This window comes from Lynx rufus, unplaced genomic scaffold (assembly GCF_022079265.1).
Source record: "Lynx rufus isolate CCGP_SWC_20201006 ecotype Redwood Valley unplaced genomic scaffold, mLynRuf1.p SCAF_18, whole genome shotgun sequence".
NCBI classification, from domain to species: domain Eukaryota; kingdom Metazoa; phylum Chordata; class Mammalia; order Carnivora; family Felidae; genus Lynx; species Lynx rufus.
In genome coordinates this window covers 1,329,123-1,350,541 of record NW_025814832.1, presented here as the reverse complement: position 1 = coordinate 1,350,541, position 21,419 = coordinate 1,329,123, and the positions used below count along the sequence as shown (strand labels likewise).

The following is a 21,419-nucleotide window of genomic DNA, read 5'->3' as shown; positions in this document are numbered from 1 at the left end:
GCTTTTCTTCAGTGACTTAGCAAGAAACTCCCTGGGAGGAGGGCAGGAGATTTTCTTTTGGGGTTGGGGTTTGAGTCCAGATTACATCAATCCTTTGGTTAAGAATTTGTACTTTTGAAGAGAAGAACCAGATTTGTGGTTTCATTCTCAATGGGCGATGTCATGCCAAGGTCCCCCCCCCCTTTCCTTAAGAGGCAATCGGGAGAGAATAAAGATATTACTGTTGTTCTGACCTCTACTTTAACACGTAGCCCTCGACATTCATAACGTTTTAAAGGGTAAACAAATTTGGGCCATTTTTGGAAATTCTATTTTTGTTGGTAGGTGGGTTGTTTTGTGTGAATTTCATTTTGAGTCTAGGGCGGAGGAGACATAGCTTGGGCCTTTAATACCAGTAATGTCATCCATCCCCTTTTGCCTCAGTAGTATTTACTTAAAATTTTTTTCTTCTTTCTTTTTATCCTTTTTTTTTTTTTTTTTCCTCTTTTCTGCAGCAGGGCTTGATTGCTGCAGGGTTCAGCCTCTTATTCAAGAAAATTTCCTGCCTGGGTTATGTCGGCAGTGATATAATATTGACTGTATAAAAAGCTTTTACTTAAAAAATTCTGATTTGGTTCCAAGATATTAGCTAGCTTTTAATCTCTCATGGGTATCTTTCAGGACACAATTTTGCAAAATAACTGGCAATTGCAAATTGCAGTTTTTATTAAAGCAGAAGTGTAATCTATTTAGGGTGATTTATTCTTGTTCTATTATAAATGATCATTGTTTGAACTGTTCAGAAGGGGAGGATCTCTGAAAACAAATCTGAACCTGTTATTTTTTATAAATCAAAGGAAGGAACACAATTTCTCACAAAATATTTCTGTGTATATTAATTTTGAGAAAGATTGCCCTGTTTTGGTACCCACTCCCTCCCCTTTTAAAAATGGGCTAATATTTGTGGATGCTGTGAACAGCCATTGAGCTGAGGAGACTGGGTGGAGTAAGAGAGCAGAAGCTGTGAAATGCTAGATTGCCCTTTCATAGCATTTTTCTCTTGCTTATGTTTTGTAAGGTTATTTGATACTAATTGGTGCTACAACAAAGGCATTTCTCTGTGGTAAATCTTAAAATCTGTTGTTTTTAGTTTCGACCATTTTTGCAAGGTGAGTGTTGAACGATTGGGGTAAAAAGCAATGCCCCTACTCTTAAGCAGACACTTATTGTCTCTCTGTATTTGTGTGTATACATACACACATACAACCCATGTTAATGTTTTTTATTCTTTTAGTAAAGTAAGTGTAAGTTAATGAATGCCAGAAATATTTGGCGAGAAATAGTGGTAGAAAATATGGCAAAAATCTAAATGAGAATACTGTATATGTCTTCTTTTACTTTAGTTTGCACTGAAACATTAAATCTATGATTTTTCAAATAACATCACTGAGTAAAAAGGGATAAGATAATTTGTGTTAAAGCCTACTTATAAAGGCTTTCTTCTTGTGTTGTCCCTTGAAAGGGACCTTTTGTAAGGTACTACCATAAGAGAGGGTAGGTCACTTTAACATCTTGCATTGGGCATTCATGTGAATAGACATCTTCAAAGAATGTCACATTCATGTGGTAAATATGATTTTGATGAGCCTTAAGACTGTTTGTCAGTGTATGATATATTTTTACACTTTTGTTATTTTTAATGTGTTTAGAAGGTAGAAGGGTTCATATGGTGAAGGATGGGTAAGGTTAAGGATGGTAATTCACTATGTTATGTGACATATTCCCATCCTAGTATTTTAAGGTATAAAAGCGCACTAAGAGTGGTGATTTTTCAGTAGACAGTTACTCAAGAGCGTAAAATAATTTAACTTAAATAAGAGAGCTGTAGCTCCAAATATGTATCTGTGAATATATGAATGTTTCTGATACATGTGATAGGATCTTTAGCTTAATTTAGAGATCAATTTTTAAAATTCTTCATAATCCTGTATTTATAAAACTTTTATGAGATTGGGATAGATTTCTTTTTTCTTTTTCTTTTTCTTTTTTTTGTAGAATTATTTGGTATCTATTTTCCAGATGAGATAACTTTACTACATAAGAAATTTGGAGATGTTTCTGGAAGGGAAAAATCAGTATCACAATTTTTCATTTTATAGCTAGAACATCCATGTTTCATTGTATTTTTTTTTCAATGTAAATGTTTCCCTCCTATGTACTCAATAATACACATACATAGATAACATGCATATACGTCTTATGGCTCATATTGTAGGTACCCAGAAAAAAATAGGACCTTACTTTTTGTTTACATGTGGCTCCCCTTATTCACATCTTGTCATCTTAAACAAGTGATAGAAACTATATGGAAGTTGACAACATTAGTATGGATGTATCTTTAAAAAACTCTGGGCAAAACCTTAGGGCAATCAGAATGAATTTTCCAATTCTTTCCATTGAATTCTGCGGCAGTGAGTCACACACTCTTTTGCCAAAGAGACTTCAGGCCCAGTTGGTTTTGAACTGAGCTAGCCATGTCTGCTGTGGTCCTAAGAGAGATTTTTTAATTTGCTTTTAAGTCTCTGTTTTGAATATATCATGACAGGTAACCTGTTTTCGTATCATATATGTTGGAAAAAGAGAAATAGTTAAATTGAAATGGAAATTCTTTGCCACTGTTCTTAAGTCTTCTACAATTGGACTGTAATTGTTTTGTTTTTACCTAAAATGTTGCTCTATTTAAAATAAAACTAATGGTATGCAGTGAGTTCTGAAAAGATAAAGGAAAACCTACGCTGAAGATATTAAGCTGTAAAGTGAATCCTAGTTGCTGAAGGCCAAGTGTTTTGAGAAATCTGTACTTCATGAAGAAAGATAATATAATATAAACCTAATAGTTAACTGCAGTGAAGGCTTTTTGGATTACTTTAGCTTTGTTGCTGGTTTGGCATGACACTTTCGGGTAGTTATTAAATAGAACTGTGTTTTATGTGTATAAATGCTATGTGTATAATTTTTAACTTTGCCATGGCAGTTAGAGTTAATTGATATTTGTGAAATGCTTTATACTCATTGGATGCGGGCATCATAAGTGCTTATTATTTAGATTTATTGCTTTCTCTTTAAAAGATGGTGGTTTTTGGTTGAAACATACCTAGTTAGCATTGATGTGTGTATTCATTAAGGATACTTCTGGAAAGGTAACCTCTAAAGTTACTGTCATTTAACATTGCCATAAACATTTCCCTCGAACTTTGTAAATATATTGAATGTAGTACTTATTTTCATTTGTTCTGTCAGCTACTTTTGGGCAGATTGGTATTTTTATGGATGAGAGAACTAAAATTTAGAGAATGTCTTTCCCTAAGGTCACATGTTGGGTTAGCAGCTAGAATGAAGTAAATATAAGCACTGAACCACTTGGGTATTTATTGCTTTGCGTGATCAAAGAAACATTCCTTATTCCTTTGACAAAACGGACCCTTCTTATGTGTTTGTGAATTTCTTTCTTTTTGAAAATGGTGAAAATCCGTAGCATTTATTGTCTGCATCATATAAATTTGCATTTATTAACTTTCAGTCTTGTTAACTATTTTGCTTGCATAAGGCTTTAGGCATTTGAGTAGGGACTCCCAGAAATTGTCTACTACAGCTTTACAGTAGTATTAATAAGTAAATAAATACTTGGTGCATACATGCAGGTAGTATTAATAAGCAAATGTTAATTAAATAATATTTAATATTAAATATTTAAGTAAATATATAAGTAGTATTAATAAGTAAATAAATTCTTGTTGCAATAGATTGAATGCAGGAGTATGTGAAAGGAAATGTGCTGTGTTGTAGTTCTTTGTAATAGCTAACTTCCAGCGATCTTTCAGGAATTGAAGTGAAGGTGGGAGAGGTGTTTATCCTTCCTTTACAGAAATTTCATGTGTCCCACAGAACAGAGACATGTTCCTGACATACTTGTATCAGGGCCACAAAATTCTCAACTTAGTGAATTAACCCACCTGGGTACCTTACATTTGCATCTTGTAGTTACTTGTTCTTTGCATTTTGATTATCTTTGAGCTCTTATGTGTTGACAAGAGTTATTGACAGTTAACTAAGGCTGTTAATAACAAATTTTCTGAGAGACTGTCTTTTGATAGTCATAAAATTAAGTAAGAATCTGGGAAATTTCCAAAGACTTTAATTTTTAAAACCATACGAAAGTTTCGTGTTTATTAAGATTTTGCATATTGTTTAATCCACTTTTAGTCTCTGGCAAAGATAGAAGGATATGTTTTATGATTTTATTGCTCTGTATGCATAAGGCATATATTTTGTCTATTCATCTTTCTGTATTTGTTTTTATTTTATCAAAAATATGCTGACTGCAGGACACCTGGTTGGCTCAGTTGGAAGAGTGTGTGTGACTCTTGATCTTGGGCTCGTGAGTTTGAGCCCCACATTGGGTATAGAGATTACTTAAATGAGTAAATAAAATAAAAACTTTAAGAAAAATTATGGTGACTGCAAAAGAAGGGAAGGTGAAGATGAATCGGTGTTATTGATTATTTACCTTTTTTGGTTAATTTTTATTTTTTAAGGGTGGGGAAAGTTCTATACATTTAGTATTATCACAGAAAATAAATTAAGGTGTTGACTAAACCATATATGAATATTTTAGTAGTCCTAACTCCACAATTTGCCAGCTATGTGGTTTGAGTAGAAGCTTCGATTTCCTTTTCTATAAATGGATAATATTGACAGTATCTAACTCACAAAATAATGGCTACTGTTGAATGATGAATGGCCTTTAACCCTTCATAACTATTTTTATTGTTGGAGACCTTTTTTTAAGAAAGAGAATATAACATACAGTTTAATCAAGTAAACAGTCATTAATATATTAATATAGTAGCTTTTATAGTTGTAAGTATATTTCTTAAGAATTAGTATTGGGTTTTTTTTCCCCTTCTTTGGTATCTATTATGTGTATCTGAATCCTGTAATGGCTTCAAAGTTTCATAATAGGTAAAGAGTGCTATGTAAATCAATGCTAAGTGGAATACTTTTTTTTAAATGTAAAAAGCATGTTGCAAATGAGCATTTTATTTAAACTGAAATATGGTTTACATCTATTTTAACAATCAATATTTTTGTTTGTACTGTTAAGTATTATTAATTTAAATAATCCCACATTTTTCCTATTTTTTTTTTAAACAAAGTTTTTATTTTGGAATAATTTTAGATCTACAGACAAGTTGTAAAGATAGTGCAGAGAGTTCACACATCCCTGAGCCCGGTTTTCCCCATTGTTAATACCTTACGTTTTGAGGTACATTTGTCAATCTTGGTAATTACTGTTGGCTACAGTCCAGACTTTATGTGGATTTGACTAGTTTTTCCATTAATGTACTCTTTCTGTTCCAGATCCAACCCAGGGTACCAAATTGCATTTGATTATGTCACTCCAGTCTCTTCTGGTCTGTGACAGTTTCTCAGTGGTTCCTTGTTTTCCAGTACTATCTTGACAGTCTTGAGTAGTTCTGGTCAGGTATCCAGTAAAATGTCTCCCAAGCTGGGTTTGTGTGGTGTTTTTTCATTAGACTGGGGCTATAGGTTTTTGGAAGAAATACCACGGAGGTAAATGGCACTTCTCATCACATCATGTCAAAGGCTACATGATACTCACTAAACATCACTGGTGGTGTTAACCTTCATCATTTGGTTAATGTAGTGTGTGCCCATTTTCTCTACCCTAAACTTACTGTTTTTTTCTTTTTCTTACTTTATCCTTTGGAAGCTAGTCAAGTTCCATGTAGAGGGTGAGCAGTGTTTACATATGTTAATTGGAATTCTTCATCTCCTCCATTTATTAAAAAATTTACATCTTTGACTATCAGAAAAATTTTGTTTAGGATTTTAAATATTAAATAATCCTAAATTTTGCCTGGTTTCCTTTTTTTTTTTTTTTAATGTCTATTTATTGAGAGACAGAGAGAGACAGTGCAATTGGGGGAGGGGCAGAGAGAAAGAGGGAGACAGAATTCAAAGCAGGCTCCAGGCTCTGAACTTACAAACCGCGAGATCATGACTTGAGCTGAAGTCAGACAGACACTTAACCAACTGAGCCACTCAGGTGTCCTTGGGTTTCTATTTAAAAAGTATCCAGCACCATTACATATCTTTTTCTTCTAAATGTTTATCAATTTTTCTGTCCAGCAAACATTTATCTATATTGTATCCCAAGTGCTGAGGATACAAACATGATTGTCAGTCCCTGCCCTCAAAGATCTTAAAGTATATAAATATGTATTTAATATGCAAATGTAGCACAATAGTGCTATAATCAAAATATGTACTTGGTGCGATGAGAGTCCAGAATTTTCAAGGAAGTCTTCACAAAGATGTTGAACATTTTTGAAGAAACCTTGTCACATTGTTTGGGGTTCCAGGCAGAGGAAGTGATTTGTGCCCAGTCTCATGAGTATACCTTGGTTGCTGAGGAAAGGTCCCAAGTAGTTAAGTATGGCTGGAGTGATGGGTTAGTATAGAGGAGTTGATCTGGCCTGATGACATTGATCTGGCCTATAAAGTAGGGTGTCACATGGACCGGTCTTCATCAGATGTAGGTTTTTATCTATTAAAAATGGAAATTTCCAGGCTCCATCGTAGACTTAAGCAATAAAAATTCCATGGGGAGCACCTGGGGTATCAGCATTTTCTTTTTTCTTTTTCTTTTTAATTTGGATTTTCAATAAGCTTCCTAGTTGATTGAGAACCACTGTTTCTGCTCTTGAACTGCCAGTGGAGGATTTTGTTATGGTAAGTGACTTTCTTTAAAAAAAAATTTTTTTTTATGTTTATTTTTGAGGGAGAGAGACAGAGTGCGAGCAGGAGAGGAGCAGAGAGAGACGGGGAGACACAGAATCCGAAGCAGGCTCCAGGCTCTGAGCTGTCAGCACAGAGCCTGACAGGGGGCTCGAACTCACGGACCACGAGATCAGGACCTGAGCCAAAGTTGGCCCCTTAACCAACTGAGCCACCCAGGCACCCCTAAGTGCCTTTCTTTAAGAAAAGCTGCTGTCAGCAATGTGTAAAATGCAACTATGGAGTGGATGGAGGCAGACAGACCTGTGAGGAGACAGTTTAAGTGGCAGTGCAGATTGAAAGAGTAGATTTGAGAGAGATTCAGTCTGTTTAATATTAGTAACCAGTTAGATAATGGGAAGTGAGGAAGATGAGGGAAGTGAAGAATTGAAGTATTTTGTTTTGATTTGGGCTATTGAGAGAATGTCAAGAAGGAACAAGGAAGAGTTGAGAGAGGATCTAGGTTGAGGAAGGTTTTTTTGTTATGGTTGCTTGTGTGTGTTTTAACTGGATAACCGTTAGGTGTACTGGAGACTTGAGTTCTAAAACCTTTGGTGTTTTTGTGTTTCTTATGTTTATCAGTGTAATTAATAATAGAGAATTTTTGTTTTTTATTGCTTACAACGTTATGAGGCATTAAAAAATTTAATCGGAATGTATTCAGTGTACTCTGTTGTAGGAACCATGCTGAGGTACTAGAAGGTGCTCCAGACAGGGGACAGCAGAAGTAGAATCATAAAGGTCACAATGTGGGGAGAAGGAAGACCTACATTTCATGATGCTCAGTGTGTGAGCAAAGTGGGGCTTGATTAGAAATGAGACTTGGGCAGGGACCAGCTACTAATCGAAGGCCTTATAAACTGTTTTAAAGCATGTAGACTGTAGGAAGTAGGGAGGCAGCATAGTTCAGTGATTAAGAGGCCTGATTATGGAGCCCAGATGCTGGGTTCAACTTTCAGTTCTGCTGCTTACATAGCTGTGTTATTTATATTTTACACGTGTGTGTGTACACACACATGCACACTAAATAAAAGCTAGTTATTTAAATTCTCATAGGTAGTTATGAGAAGTAGATGAACACTTGTAAAATAACTTAAAGCAGTGACTAGCATATAGTGAGTGCTATGTAAATAAAAAATAGGGAGCCTATGAAGGTTTGTTTTTAAGTAGAGAAGTGATATGGTCAGATTGTACTTTAAAATTTCTTTTTTATTTTTATTTTTGGGACAGAGAGAGACAGAGCATGAACGGGCGAGGGGCAGAGAGAGAGGGAGACACAGAATCGGAAACAGGCTCCAGGCTCTGAGCCATCAGCCCAGAGCCCGACGCGGGGCTCAAACTCACGGACCGCGAGATCGTGACCTGGCTGAAGTCGGACGCTTAACCGACTGCGCCACCCAGGCGCCCCGGTCAGATTGTACTTTAAATAGATGGCTTTGAGAGCTCTATAGAAGATAGATGTTAACAGGCCAAGACTGGATTTAGGTAGACCTGTTGAAATTAGTCCAAGTGAGAGGTGATGGTGTGAACTATGGTAGTAGTGGTAAGGATAGACAGGATAATTCAACAAATATTGAGGAGGTAAATTTGACAGATCAAGGTAATTGGTTATAGAGGAAGAAATAAAAGAGTTAAGGTTGACTGCCATATAAAGTATTATTTCTTCTAAATTTTTTTTTTTAAACGTTTATTTATTTTTGAGACACAGAGAGACAGAGCATGAACAGAGGAGGGGCAGAGAGAGAGGGAGACACAGAATCTGAAACAGGCTCCAGGCTCTGAGCGGTCAGCACAGAGCCCGACGCGGGGCTCGAACCCACGGACCGTGAGATCATGACCTGAGCCGAAGTCGGACGCTTAACCAACCGAGCCACCCAGGCGCCCCTATAAAGTATTATTTCTAACATTTCTAAAGGGATACTTTTTTTTTTATACCTTTTTAAAAAAAAATTTTTTTTTAACGTTTATGTATTTTTGAGACAGAGAGAGACAGAGCATGAACGGGGGAGGGTCAGAGAGAGGGAGACACAGAATCTGAAACAGGCTCCAGGCTCTGAGCTGTCAGCACAGAGCCCGACGCGGGGCTTGAACTCACTGACCGCGAGATCATGACCTGAGCTGAAGTCGGCCGCTTAACCGACTGAGCCACCCAGGCGCCCCAAGGGATACTTTTTAAAGTACCTTGGATCTTAGCTATTCTCTGTACTAGTGGTATTTGAAGCTTTGGGGGTATGTTGTAAGCTTCCATAAAAATGAGAACTAATGGGGTGCCTGAGTGGCTCAGTCATTTAAGCATCCAACTCTTGATTTCAGCTCAGGTCATGATCTCACCATTTGTGGGTTCGAGCCCCGCATCGGGCTCTGCACTGGCAGTGTGAAGCTTACTTCAGATTCTGTCTCCCTCTCTCCCTGCCCCTCCCCTGCTCACTCTCTCTCAAAACAAATAAACTTTAAAAAAAAAATGAGAATGGTCATACTTTTTAATTTCTCTAAATTAATAGGCTTTTGTTTTCTTCTTAGTCAATAGAGATAAATTTTTCTTAAAGGATATACTGTTAGGCAGAAAACTTACTTCACTTAGGTCAAGTCCAAAGAGCCAGAAATCTTGAATAATAATATTATTATATATTTTCTGTGTTCTCTTTATGTTGAGATTTGTGATTATAAAGCATGGTGTAATACTTTAAAAATTTGAAGTACTGTTCAATCTTTGAAAACATTACAATTTGGGGGATGCTTGGATGGCTCAGTTGGTTAAGCATCTGACTTCAGCTCAGGTCATGATCTCACAATTCGAGAGTTCAAGCTCTGCGCTGGGCTTCGGGCTTCGTGCTCACAGTGCAGAGCCTGTTTGGGATTCTCTCTCTCTCTGCCCCTCCCCCACTCACGCTTTCTCTCTCAAATACATAGACTTTAAAAAAAAGATCAAGGGGCGCCTGGGTGGCGCAGTCGGTTAAGCGTCCGACTTCAGCCAGGTCACGATCTCGCGGTCCGTGAGTTCGAGCCCCGCGTCAGGCTCTGGGCTGATGGCTCAGAGCCTGGAGCCTGTTTCAGATTCTGTGTCTCCCTCTCTCTCTGCCCCTCGCCCGTTCATGCTCTGTCTCTCTCTGTCTCAAAAATAAATAAACGTTGAAAAAAAAAAGTTAAAAAAAAGATCAAAATTTGAGGTCCCTGGATGGTTCAGTCAGTTTAAAACGTCCAACTCTTGATTTCAGTTCAGGTCATGATCTCATGATTTATAAATTTGAACCCTGCATCAGGCCCTGAGCTGACAGTGCAGAGTCTGCTTGGGATTCTTTCCCTCTGCCCCTCTCCTGCGTGCGCTGTCTCTCTCTCTCTCTCTACTAAAAATAAATAAATAAACATTAAAAATACCATTAAAATTTGTCAGTTCTGTTACATCCAATTTTTTCATTGTTTATTCACGTGATAAATAAGCTTTTTTTGATAAATAAACTTTGATAGCCAGAATATTTAATCACATTCATTTCTTGGGTAAATCTTAGCTTGCCTCCCTATTTCTAGATTTGTTAGGTTTGGGGAGGGGGGTATTTTATTTTTTATTATTATTAATTTTAATTCCAGTATAGTTAACCTACAGTATTAGTTTCAAATGTAAGGATTTGTCAGATTTTAAGAATGGCTTTTTTTTGGCCAGTTTTATATAAAGTGGGGGGGGGTGGAACTTGATTGAAATTAGAACTTTTGGATTTGAATTTTCTCTAGATTATTAGTGAAATAATTAAATTATAGGAAATTTAGTATCCTTATGTAGTTTTTTTTTTTTTTTTTTTTTTTTTTTTACCTCTTTATGTAGTATTTTAAATCTGGGTCCTGGATTATAGAGTATCTGTCCCTTAGGGTGTTGCAGGCCCATCAAATCTCCCCACTAAAGAGAGTTGAGAAAAATGATATTTAAACTGACTCTTGAATGAATAATTGGAGTGGACATGGAACATTTTAGGTAGAGGGAGCAGCAACATACACAGGTACAAAAGCATGAAAAACGATTATGTGTATCCTGGAAAGTAGTTTGGCAGAGGGGATTTGTAGGGTATGTATAGATATGAGGCTGGAAAGGTACATGAGTCAGATTGATAGACTGTGTAAAATTGTATTCTATATACATACATTGTAGGCAATTTGGAAGTCAACAAACAGTTCCAAGCAAAAATGAGCATTATGATAAGATGTGTATTTTAGATAGTTTATGTGGGTGGAGTGAGGGATATAGATTGGAGTTTGAAGGTCACTTGGGAGGCTTTCTCAGGAAAGAATGATTAGTGCTTGAAATAAGATCATGACAGTGAAGGTTACTGACGGTAGAAAGGTTTAGGAGGAAGAATTGTGAGTGAGTAGTGTGATGGGGAGAGGGAAGTATCAGAAGACATCTCAGATTTGTAGCTTGGGTGTCTGGGTAAAATTGAGAAACTGGGTGTTGCTAGCCATAGAGAATAAGAGGAGGAATTATGTGGGATGTTAAAGCAGCCAGATTAATTTTCCTGAACCATAGTTCGGAAATACTTGGCCCAAACCCAGCTTTTTACTGTCTTTAGTGATCAAAAACATGAAAATGCAAAGCACACATTGCTGGACACATGGTATTTAATAGATATCAGCTTAATCCCAAGTAGGTGCTAAAGGACTTTTCTTGTGTTCTGGCTCATCGTCTCATCCTTTTTCTTATTGCCTGCCATGTATCCTGTGATTCAGCCTTATGAAGATACTTCCGTTGCTTAAGGTGTTTTCACTCTTTACCACTCCTTTTCTCTTTTCCTCTCTGTATCCTCTGCCTGTCAATCTTTTGAAAGTGTGCATATACCAGATTCTCCTTTTCCAGGCAACTTTCCCTAACTTTTTTCACCTGAAAGAAATTTTGTTTTCCTTTGAGTTCATCATCTTATGGCATGTGTTACTTTTTCTCTTGTTCTAGCTTAGGTCAAAGTTTATCTGATGTATCAAATGAGCTAATGCATTTAAAAAGCCTAGAACGGTGCCTAGTACTCACTAGACAGTAAATGTTGGTCATTGTTATTATGGTGATGATGAAGATGATTTAGATGAGTTAATAATAGTAATAGGGCAGTCCACCTTTACTTTCTGCCATCTTGTGATGGCAAAACTGATTTATTCTTGTCTTGGACACTAGGAAAGCAGTGTCTCTTTTACTTTGCTTATGTATGTAAAAGTGCAAAAGGTACTGCATCATATTGTCGTCTTCAAGGTGAAATTATCTCTATCTTCACTATTCCTGAGCTCTGTTGAGGTAGCTGAAATGGTAGACAAGTCCTTAACACTGATTATCTCATTACGCTTTGCCACAACTCTTTGATGTGGGTAGTAGAGCTTCTTTTATAAATGATCAAATAGGCTTAGGAAATTTGAAAATTTGCCCAAGGTCACATAGTTTATAAGTGGCCAAGTTGATATTTGAACCTCCACTATTTGACTCCAAAATACTGCACAGTGGGACCTCAAAAGTGTAGGATTTATTCCTTCAGTGCTTTCATATCATTTACATAATCAGAGGGCCTATCATGCGATGTATAGTCAGAAAAGTGCTTTTTGTTTTTTCTTTCACATATTTCCAGTTTAATTATGCAATATATCAAACATGCAGGAAAAGTACCTGTAGTAATGTAAAAAAAAAAAAAATCCACACAAACTACTACCAGAATTGACAGATGTTAATGTTTTTGTCATATTTGCTGTAGTTTAAGAAATAAAGCATTATTGGGGCACCTGGGTAGCTCAGTTGGTTAAACGTCTGACTTCAGCTCAGGTTCTGCTTAGTACTTCTCACAGTTGGTGGGTTTGAGCCCTGCATCGGGCTCCACACTGACAGCGTGGAGCCTGCTTGGGATTCTCGTTCCTACCCCCTCTCTCTCTGCCCCTCGTCCACTTGCGTTTTCTCTCTCTCTCTCTCTCTCTCTCTCTGAAAAACAAACTTAAAAGAAAAAAGAATGCATTATGATAGTCACAGTTGATGTCCCTTTTATACCTCTTTCTAATCCCTTTCCCCTCCCTTGCTCTTCACAGTGGTAAAGTTCTCTTAAAGTTTGTATATATCCTTTGATCTGTCTTTATACTTTTACTACACATATATGTATCCATAAACTATATATAACGATGCTTAAAATTTACATGAATGTTATACGTAAATGTAAATATTATTGTACAACTCGATGTTTTTAACCTAACAAAATGTTTTCTAGATGTGTTATTAGTATATGTAGATCTAACTTATTTTGTTGTATAATTTATTATATACGCTTATACTGTAGTTTCTTTATACTACAGAAATAGGCATTTAGGTTGTTTCTAAATTTTTGCTATTACAGATAGTGCTTCAGTAAACATGAAAGTGTCTGTGGATAACATGATAAAATAGCTTTTTATTTGGTTTTGCGTTACAGAATTTATCCTAAGGTTAAATAAATATTTGTTGTTCCATAATTTTTATGCTTTTAATTGAATAAATAGAACAGATTGTATTGTTGGCATTGTTTTTTTTTTTTTAAGCATAAATTCCTAAATCATGTTCTACTTTCTTCAGTCTCTTCAACTGTTCAAAAACCATATCAAATCAGTACTGAGCTGGGGATTTGCACATTGGTTGGCTGCCTTTAGGCAGAATGAAATCTGTAAATGCATTTCTCTTTGCCTTGCATTGTTAAAAAAATTATTTTAAGTTAACATTTAAAAATTAGCTATTTTGGGGCGCCTGGGTGGCGCAGTCGGTTAAGCGTCCGACTTCAGCCAGGTCACGATCTCGCGGCCCGTGAGTTCGAGCCCCGCGTCGGGCTCTGGGCTGACAGCGCAGAGCCTGGAGCCTGTTTCCGATTCTGTGTCTCCCTCTCTCTCTGCCTCTCCCCCGTTCATGCTCTGTCTCTCTCTGTCCCAAAAATAAATAAATAAATAAAAATTAGCTATTTTGCATAAAGTCTCTATTTTTGGATTATCCTGAAAAATTAAAAGCTCTTGCAACTGTGAGGCCCACATTTTCCCGTGACAACATTTGGCCTAAGCTGCATCAAACTGCCCTCCTTTAGATGGGCGGGCATAAGCTCGCCAGTGAAACAAGTTCCCACCACTTACTACTGTTTATTATTGCCCTTGCACTGTTTTTTATGGTGAAGAAATACTTCTCTGTTGGTGTTTCTATAAAACATGGGAAAAAATGGGGCACCTGAATGGCTCAGTCAGTTAAGTGATCAACTCTTGATTTTGGCTCAGGTCATGATCTCATGGTTTGTGAGATTGAGCCCTGTGTTGAATCCCTTCTTGGGATTCTCTCTCTCTGTCTCTCTGCACGTTCCCTGCACGTGTGTGCTTACAAAATAAATATTTTTAAAAATGGAAAAAAGTATAGTGGGACGACTGCAATAGTCAAGAAAAGTAGAATAGAGCATATATCTCTGGAAAGTGAATATATTGTAATATGATTTATATGCAAACAAAATGAGTCTTGTATGGAAAAGATTATAATCTTGCTATCATTTATATCACCTGCATTGTTCTCTGTAGACATGTGCTTGTGATCTCTGCATTTTTGTGTAAGTAGCTGTGAGAACTGCTGCACGGTGCAGGTGAAGATCAAAAAGATATGAAGACAGTTTATAAATCATGAAGTTCTGTGCAAATAAATGCAAGATATATACCTGTTTTGTTTGTTTTTTTAACCTGTGTTATATATACCCTTGTTCTAGAAAGGTTTTAAACAGAGGGGTTGAAAACTGGTTTAATGTCCTCAACGATCCTACGTTTTACCAAGTATATTTATTAAGTACCTTATCCAGAGGCTACAAGTGGATGGTCCAGAGTTTTCTTTTTTTAGGATTTTTTTTTTTTTTTTTTTTTTAAGTAATCTCTACACCCAACACAGGGCTTGAACTCAAAACCCTAAGATTGAGTCACAAGCTCCACCAACCAAGCCAGCCAGGCACCCTAGATCCAGGGTTTGGATCACAAACATGTTTTGTCTGCTCAGTCTTCTATTATTTTTTAAAATTATTATTATTTCTTTTTTAGAGAGTGTGAGCATGGGGGAGTAGCAGAGTGGGACAGAGAGAATCCCAAGTAGGCACCATGCTCAGTGCAAAGCCCAATGCAGGGCTTGTTCCCACAACCCTGGAATCATGACCTGAGCTAAAATCAAGAGTCGGATGTACAACCAAGTGAGCCACCCAGGTGCCCCTCAGTCATTTTATTTTTAATTAAACTTATATTAAAAACCCAGTTCTATCACTGTTGTCTTATTTTTAGCTGATTTGCACTTTTACCTAGTCTCTGTATTTGATTTGTAATCCTTTAAGGCAGTTGATAAAGATGCACAAACTGCAAAATACCACAGATTATTAAAAGTAAAGAGAAAGAAGAAACAAAAATAAAGGGTAAGGATAAAATGTAATCAGAATCTAGGGCAAAAAGGTATATTACAATGTTCTTGCTACAGGCAGAGCACAAATTTAAGTCTTAGCTTTCTGTGAGCTAGCAGGAGAAAAAAAAACCTGTTAAGGTTATTTTCACAATGTTCTTACAGTAAAAGTAAGCTAGTTAATTCAAAAGGATAACCACTTGGCACTATCAGATTAGAATTTCTCATAAGGGTCTTCATAATGAGGATCATGTACTGTTTTCATTACCCTCATCAACATCTCTAAGGTAGATGGATGTTTAGTATTTAATAATAATATGGAAAGACCAACCCCATCATGTGAGAGTCAGTCTGAAAAAGTGTGTAGATTGTCCTTTGGTGTCTGACCAATGGATATAATTTCTCTTAACCCAGGTTTTGATACATATTGAGATTGTAAATCCTTGGCATGTACCTAAAGTGCAGATGTTGCATACATCAAATACAGACCATTTATTTTTTTTTATTTTTTTTATTTTTTAATTTTTTTTTTTCAACGTTTATTTATTTTTGGGACAGAGAGAGACAGAGCATGAACGGGGGAGGGGCAGAGAGAGAGGGAGACACAGAATCGGAAACAGGCTCCAGGCTCCGAGCCATCAGCCCAGAGCCCGACACGGGGTTCGAACTCACGGACCGCGAGATCGTGACCTGGCTGAAGTCGGACGCTTAACCGACTGCACCACCCAGGCGCCCCAAATACAGACCATTTATAATGTAAGATTTATTTTATCTTTTTTTAAGTTTATTTATTTTGAGAGAGAGCGAGAGCGTGTACGCACGAGTGGGGGAGGGGCACAGAGAGAGGGAGAAAGAATACCAAGCAGGCTGCATGCTGTCAGTGAGGAGTCTGACATAGGGCTGGATCCCACGAACCATGAGATCATGACTTGAGCCGAAACTAAGAGTTGGATGCTTAACCAACTGAGCCATCCAGACACCCCTATATATGTAGGATTTAAATGTTTTTGTGAAAACTAAGTTTTACCCAGATAGAATTTGCGTGAATGCTTGAAGCTTAAGGTTTTTCTTAGAAATTTTAAATCTGCTACACAACTCTCTTGTTTGAAGGTACACAAAGCAGTATTCTTCCAGAGTATCTCCAAATGGTAAAATCATTAAGAAGTAGACTTAAAGAAAAAAGGGGACAGCACACAACCCTATTTTATGCTGCTGGAAATTGACTCAGCAGACCATTTTTTACTTTTATTTTATTTTATTTTATTTTTATTTTTATTTTTATTTTTTTTTAATTTTTTTTAATGTTTTTTTATTTTTGAAGGAGAGAGAGACAGAGCGTGAGTCGGGGAGGGGCAGAGAGGGGGGGACACAGAATCCAAAGCAGGCTCCAGGCTCTGAGCTGTCAGCACAGACCCGACGTGGGGCTCGAACTCACAAATGGCAAGATCATGACCTGAGCCAAAGTTGGATGCTCAACCGACTGAGCCACCCAGGCGCCCCTATTTTATTTTTTTGAGAGAGAGACAACAGAGTGTGATTGGGGGAGGGGGAGAGAGTGAGGGAGACACAGAATCTGAAGTAGGCTCAAGGCTTGGAGCTGTCGGCACAGAGCCCAACATGGGAACCACCAAGTGCGAGATCATGACCTGAGCCAAAGTCAGACGCTTAACCAACTGAGCCACCCAAGTGCCCCAGCAGAAGACCATTCTAATGGATCAGGACTCATGATAGTTTTTGCATAGATTAAATGTAAGGAGGTATTTTTATTTATGTTTGTAATAGATATGGTCTCTACCCTCAAGAAATATACTATATGGCTTTGCCCCTTAAAAAGATTTTTTTCCTTCAGCTGTAGTAGAACTGCAGTTCTGTATCTTGTTACCTTCACTACTGAATCTTTTGAATTCAGGGTCAAAACCTATTTTCTGATGAGTGCCCTTTGTATTTCTCAGTTTGCCATCTTTAGCCTCAGCTTTCAGCAATACTGTATTTTCCAACTGCTTAAAATAATTTTGCCTTTGGATATTTTATTGTCCTATTTTATTTAATATTATTTTTCCTTCTTCCAAACCCTGCCTCAAAAAATTTCCAGTCACTTCCATTTTTTTAGTCTTTCAGTTTATAAAGCTAACTTAGTCTTTAGCTCATGTTATATTCTCTTTATCACCTTCTTTCCTGTCCCCTCCTTCCCACTTTATTTTTAATAGATTGTACATTCATTTAAGGATGGATTGCATTTCTTTCATCTGTCATCTTAAAACCTCATAGCACTGAGCCTAACATAATGGTTAATGAATGGGTTAAAGGATATGTATAGCTCACGTCTTCTAATTATATTCCATTTATATAGGTTTCTTATGGGCAGGAACTATTTCTTAACATTGCTTTTATGTCACATGTAACTCCTATGTGGTGAGCTACATGGGACACAGATATGTATTGTTGGGTTTGAATACTGGGTACTTGGTAGATCCTCGGTAAACAAATTGAATAATTGATACCCAAGAATATAGTTCTCATGTATCCGTTTCAGCAGAGATAAACATTGCTGTGGATAATAGTAAACTGGAAATCAGTTGAGAGATACTGCAGGTTTTCCAGTGTGTTGTCATAACACCTGGGCAGTTGTCCTTGGATGTAAACAGGGGATCTGCTTTTAGGACCAGAGAAGGTCCTCTTCAAGACCAAGAGCAAATAATGGACCGTGTCCAAAAAAAAAAAAATTCCACTTTTTCTTAATTGCAGTTTGACCATAAAGCTCTTTTTTAAAAAAAATAATTCCCATTGGTGGCTCAGTCGGTTAAGTGTCCAACTCTTGATAGGTTTAGGTCATGATTTCATGGTTCCTGGTATCTAGCCCTGAGTTGGGCTCCTCGCTGACAGTACAGAGCCTGCTCGGGATTCTCTCTCTGTCCCTCTCTATCTGCCTCTCTCTCTCTCTTTCAAAATAAACAAACATTAAAAAAAAAAAATTCCCATTGCTTCCATCCCAGTCCAGGCCTCTGTCATCTTCTACTTTCAGCTTTCCTTGCTTTAATATGTCTTATGTATTATCTCCAAAACAATCACCGTGAAATACCAATTTTAGAACATTGTTCCTTTGCTTAAGAATTGCAGTGTTTTCGGGGCACCTAGGTGGCTCAGTTGATTAAGTGTTCGACTTCGGCTCAGGTCATGATCTCACAGTTCATGGTTTGAGCCCCACATCAGGCTCTGTGCTGACAGCTCAGAGCCTGGAGCCTGCTTCAGATTCTGTGTCTCCCTCTCTCTCTGTCCTCCTCTGCTTGTGCTCTCTCTCAAAAATAAACAGACATTTTTTGAAAAATTGCAGTGTTTTCTGCATTGTCATAATTCCTTCGGGCTATCTGCATTAGGATTCACCAGATCTTATGCTAAAAAAAAAAAAAAAGGCACATAGCACAGTAGTCTTCTATTATTTGTATGACTGGAAGTATTAGAAAACTGTTTTCTTGTGTTACAGCAATGGATTTTGTGTGTGTGTGACTTAGTTTTAACTTAAAAACTGTTGTAGCTGTGCTTGCTTAATTGTTCCCTGATTAGCATTTGTAAGCAGAAACCAGAAAATATGCATGTTAGAATGTAAAAAGGTCTTTAATTTTTAAAGTTTTAGTGTAAAGTTGAGACAGCCAATTGATTTTCTATAGGATTTTAAATTTTTTTTTTTTCAACTTTTTTTTTTTTTTTTTTTTTTTTTTTTGGGACAGAGAGAGACAGAGCATGAAGAGGGGAGGGGCAGAGAGAGAGAGGGAGACACAGAAACGGAAACAGGCTCCAGGCTCTGAGCCATCAGCCCAGAGTCCGACGCGGGGCTCGAACTCACGGACCGCGAGATCGTGACCTGGCTGAAGTCGGACGCTTTAACCGACTGCGCCACCCAGGCGCCCCTCTATAGGATTTTAAAATTGATGTACTTTATCTGATAAATATTAATCAGTGTTCAGCCTTTAAAAAGGAAAAAATTGGGGCGCCTGGGTGGTGCAGTCGGTTAAGCGTCCGACTTCAGCCAGGTCACGATCTCGCGGTCTGTGAGTTCGAGCCCCGCGTCAGGCTCTGGGCTGATGGCTCAGAGCCTGGAGCCTGTTTCCGATTCTGTGTCTCCCTCTCTCTCTGCCCCTCCCCCGTTCATGCTCTGTCTCTCTCTGTCCCAAAAAATAAATAAACGTTGAAAAAAAAAAATTTAAAAAGGAAAAAATTATATGGAAACCAGCCCCAGGGAGCTGGACTTTGACTTTTGCCCATATGTCAGAATTTAAATTGTTTGGAATTTTAAAAAAAAAGGATGAGAGTAAAGTGATACAGTGCACCTTTACTTCCCTGAACATAGTAGATTTTAATCTGTTTTACTATGATACCTGTAGAAGTCATTTAGAAACATCTATTAGATACCAATTGTGTGTCAATTACCATGATATTTGATAGAGATAACAATGAGGAATATGTCAAGGTTGGAGCTTTGGAGGAGTATTGTTGAGGAAACATCAAGGCAGATGATTACAGTGTAGTGTGAGAATTGTTAACTATGTGTATGCATAACTATGAAATCACAGAAGAGGGAGTTACTCTGCTTAAGTTTTTGGTTAAAACTGTAAATAAATTCCTCAAGTTCTGCTATTTATGCTAGCTACTGTAACTTTGCTAATGTTCTTTTTTTTAATGTTTGTTTGTTTATTTAGAGAGAGAGCGTGAGCAAGGGATGGGCAGAGAGAGAGGGAGAGTAAGAACCCCAAGCAGGCTCCGTGCTGTGAGCACAGACCCGGACTTGGGGCTCAAGCCCACGAACCATGAGATCACAACCTGAGCCGAAATCAAAAGTTGGATGCTTAACCGACTGAGTCACCCAGGCGCCCTGCTAATGCTCTTTAAATACCCTTAATAAGTACTAGGTTGAACCTGTGTAATTGCCATTATTGGCGATTTAATATGGTTTAACCCTAATAGTATTTTGGTATGGCAGTTAAAACATGGTTAATGGCTTTTGCCAATACTGTTTGATAGTTGTTGAATAATTGATATTCTGTTAAAATAAAGCCTTGACTATTGAATAAATGCCATTTTGGAAAACATTTTAAAAACTTCAGCTTGGTTTCTCTTTTTAAGAAGATATTATATTATATATGGGGGTGCCTGTGTGGCTCGGTCAGTTAAGTGTTGACTTTGGCTCAGGTCATGCATCTCATGTTTCGTGAGTTTGAGCCCCACATTGGGCTCTGTGCTGTGACAGTGCACTACATGGAGCTTGCTTGGGATTCTCTCTCTCCCCCACCTTCTCTCTCAGCCCCTTCCCTGCTCAGGTACTCTGTTTCTCAAAATAAACTTTAAAAAAAAAGAAAATATATGAAAGAATTTCATTAAGTATAAATTGCTATGCAATTATAAATTATTTTATAATTGCTTATGACTGTGGAAATACAGTTAATTAATTTGGAAAGTTTTGCTTTCAAAGCTTGATTCCTTACAAACATTTGTTGAGTGCTAAGACCCTATGCCTGGTTCTAGAGAGGCAAAGAAATCAGTTCAGTGTTTGCCTAAAGAGGTCAGTGTGGTACTAGAGACAGCATGTATATAGTTACTTAAAAAGAACGTGAGAGAGGCAGCACAAGGTAGCATCAGTGATTTCTCAAATTTATCTTAACAGTGGAAACTTTCCCCCAAAAATCTCTTATGCAGAAACTCAATATATAAGCAGATAAAAAGAAAATTTTGCCTACCTGGCCTCCTCTCTGTTCACATTCCTGCTGTTTGAAACCATTGCTGTGGGAGTCCAAAGCAAACCTGGCTTGAATCCTGGCCCTGCCACTATCCAGCTGTTTAACTTTGGATGCATGACTTCTTTATCTGTTGAACGAGGATATTAGTTTTTTTGCTGGGTATTGTAGGAATTAAACATTTTAGGAAAGAGGCGTAGCATGTCATGTCAGTAAATGGTAATTAGGATTATAACATAGATGGCACGGTGAGACTTTAAAAAAGAAGAAACCTACTTCTGACAAGGGGGGTGGGTTAGCCAGGGAGGGCCTCACAGAGGTAGTGATATACTGCTTTCAGGCTGAATCTTGAAGGGGAGGAAAATTGCAAAACATGGTAAAGGGTGTGTACCCCAAATAAAACATTTTAATAATGAAGACTTGGACATGTGGAATCTGCCTCATTACACCTTTTTGGAGATAATGATCTCACCTGT

At 37.5% G+C, this 21,419-nt stretch overlaps 1 protein-coding gene across 2 annotated transcripts in view; it reads left to right on the top strand.

The window, feature by feature from the left end:
- PAFAH1B1 (platelet activating factor acetylhydrolase 1b regulatory subunit 1) overlaps window positions 1-21,419 on the top strand; it is a 74,397-nt gene that overhangs the window by 1,330 nt on the left and 51,648 nt on the right. The window lies entirely within an intron of this gene.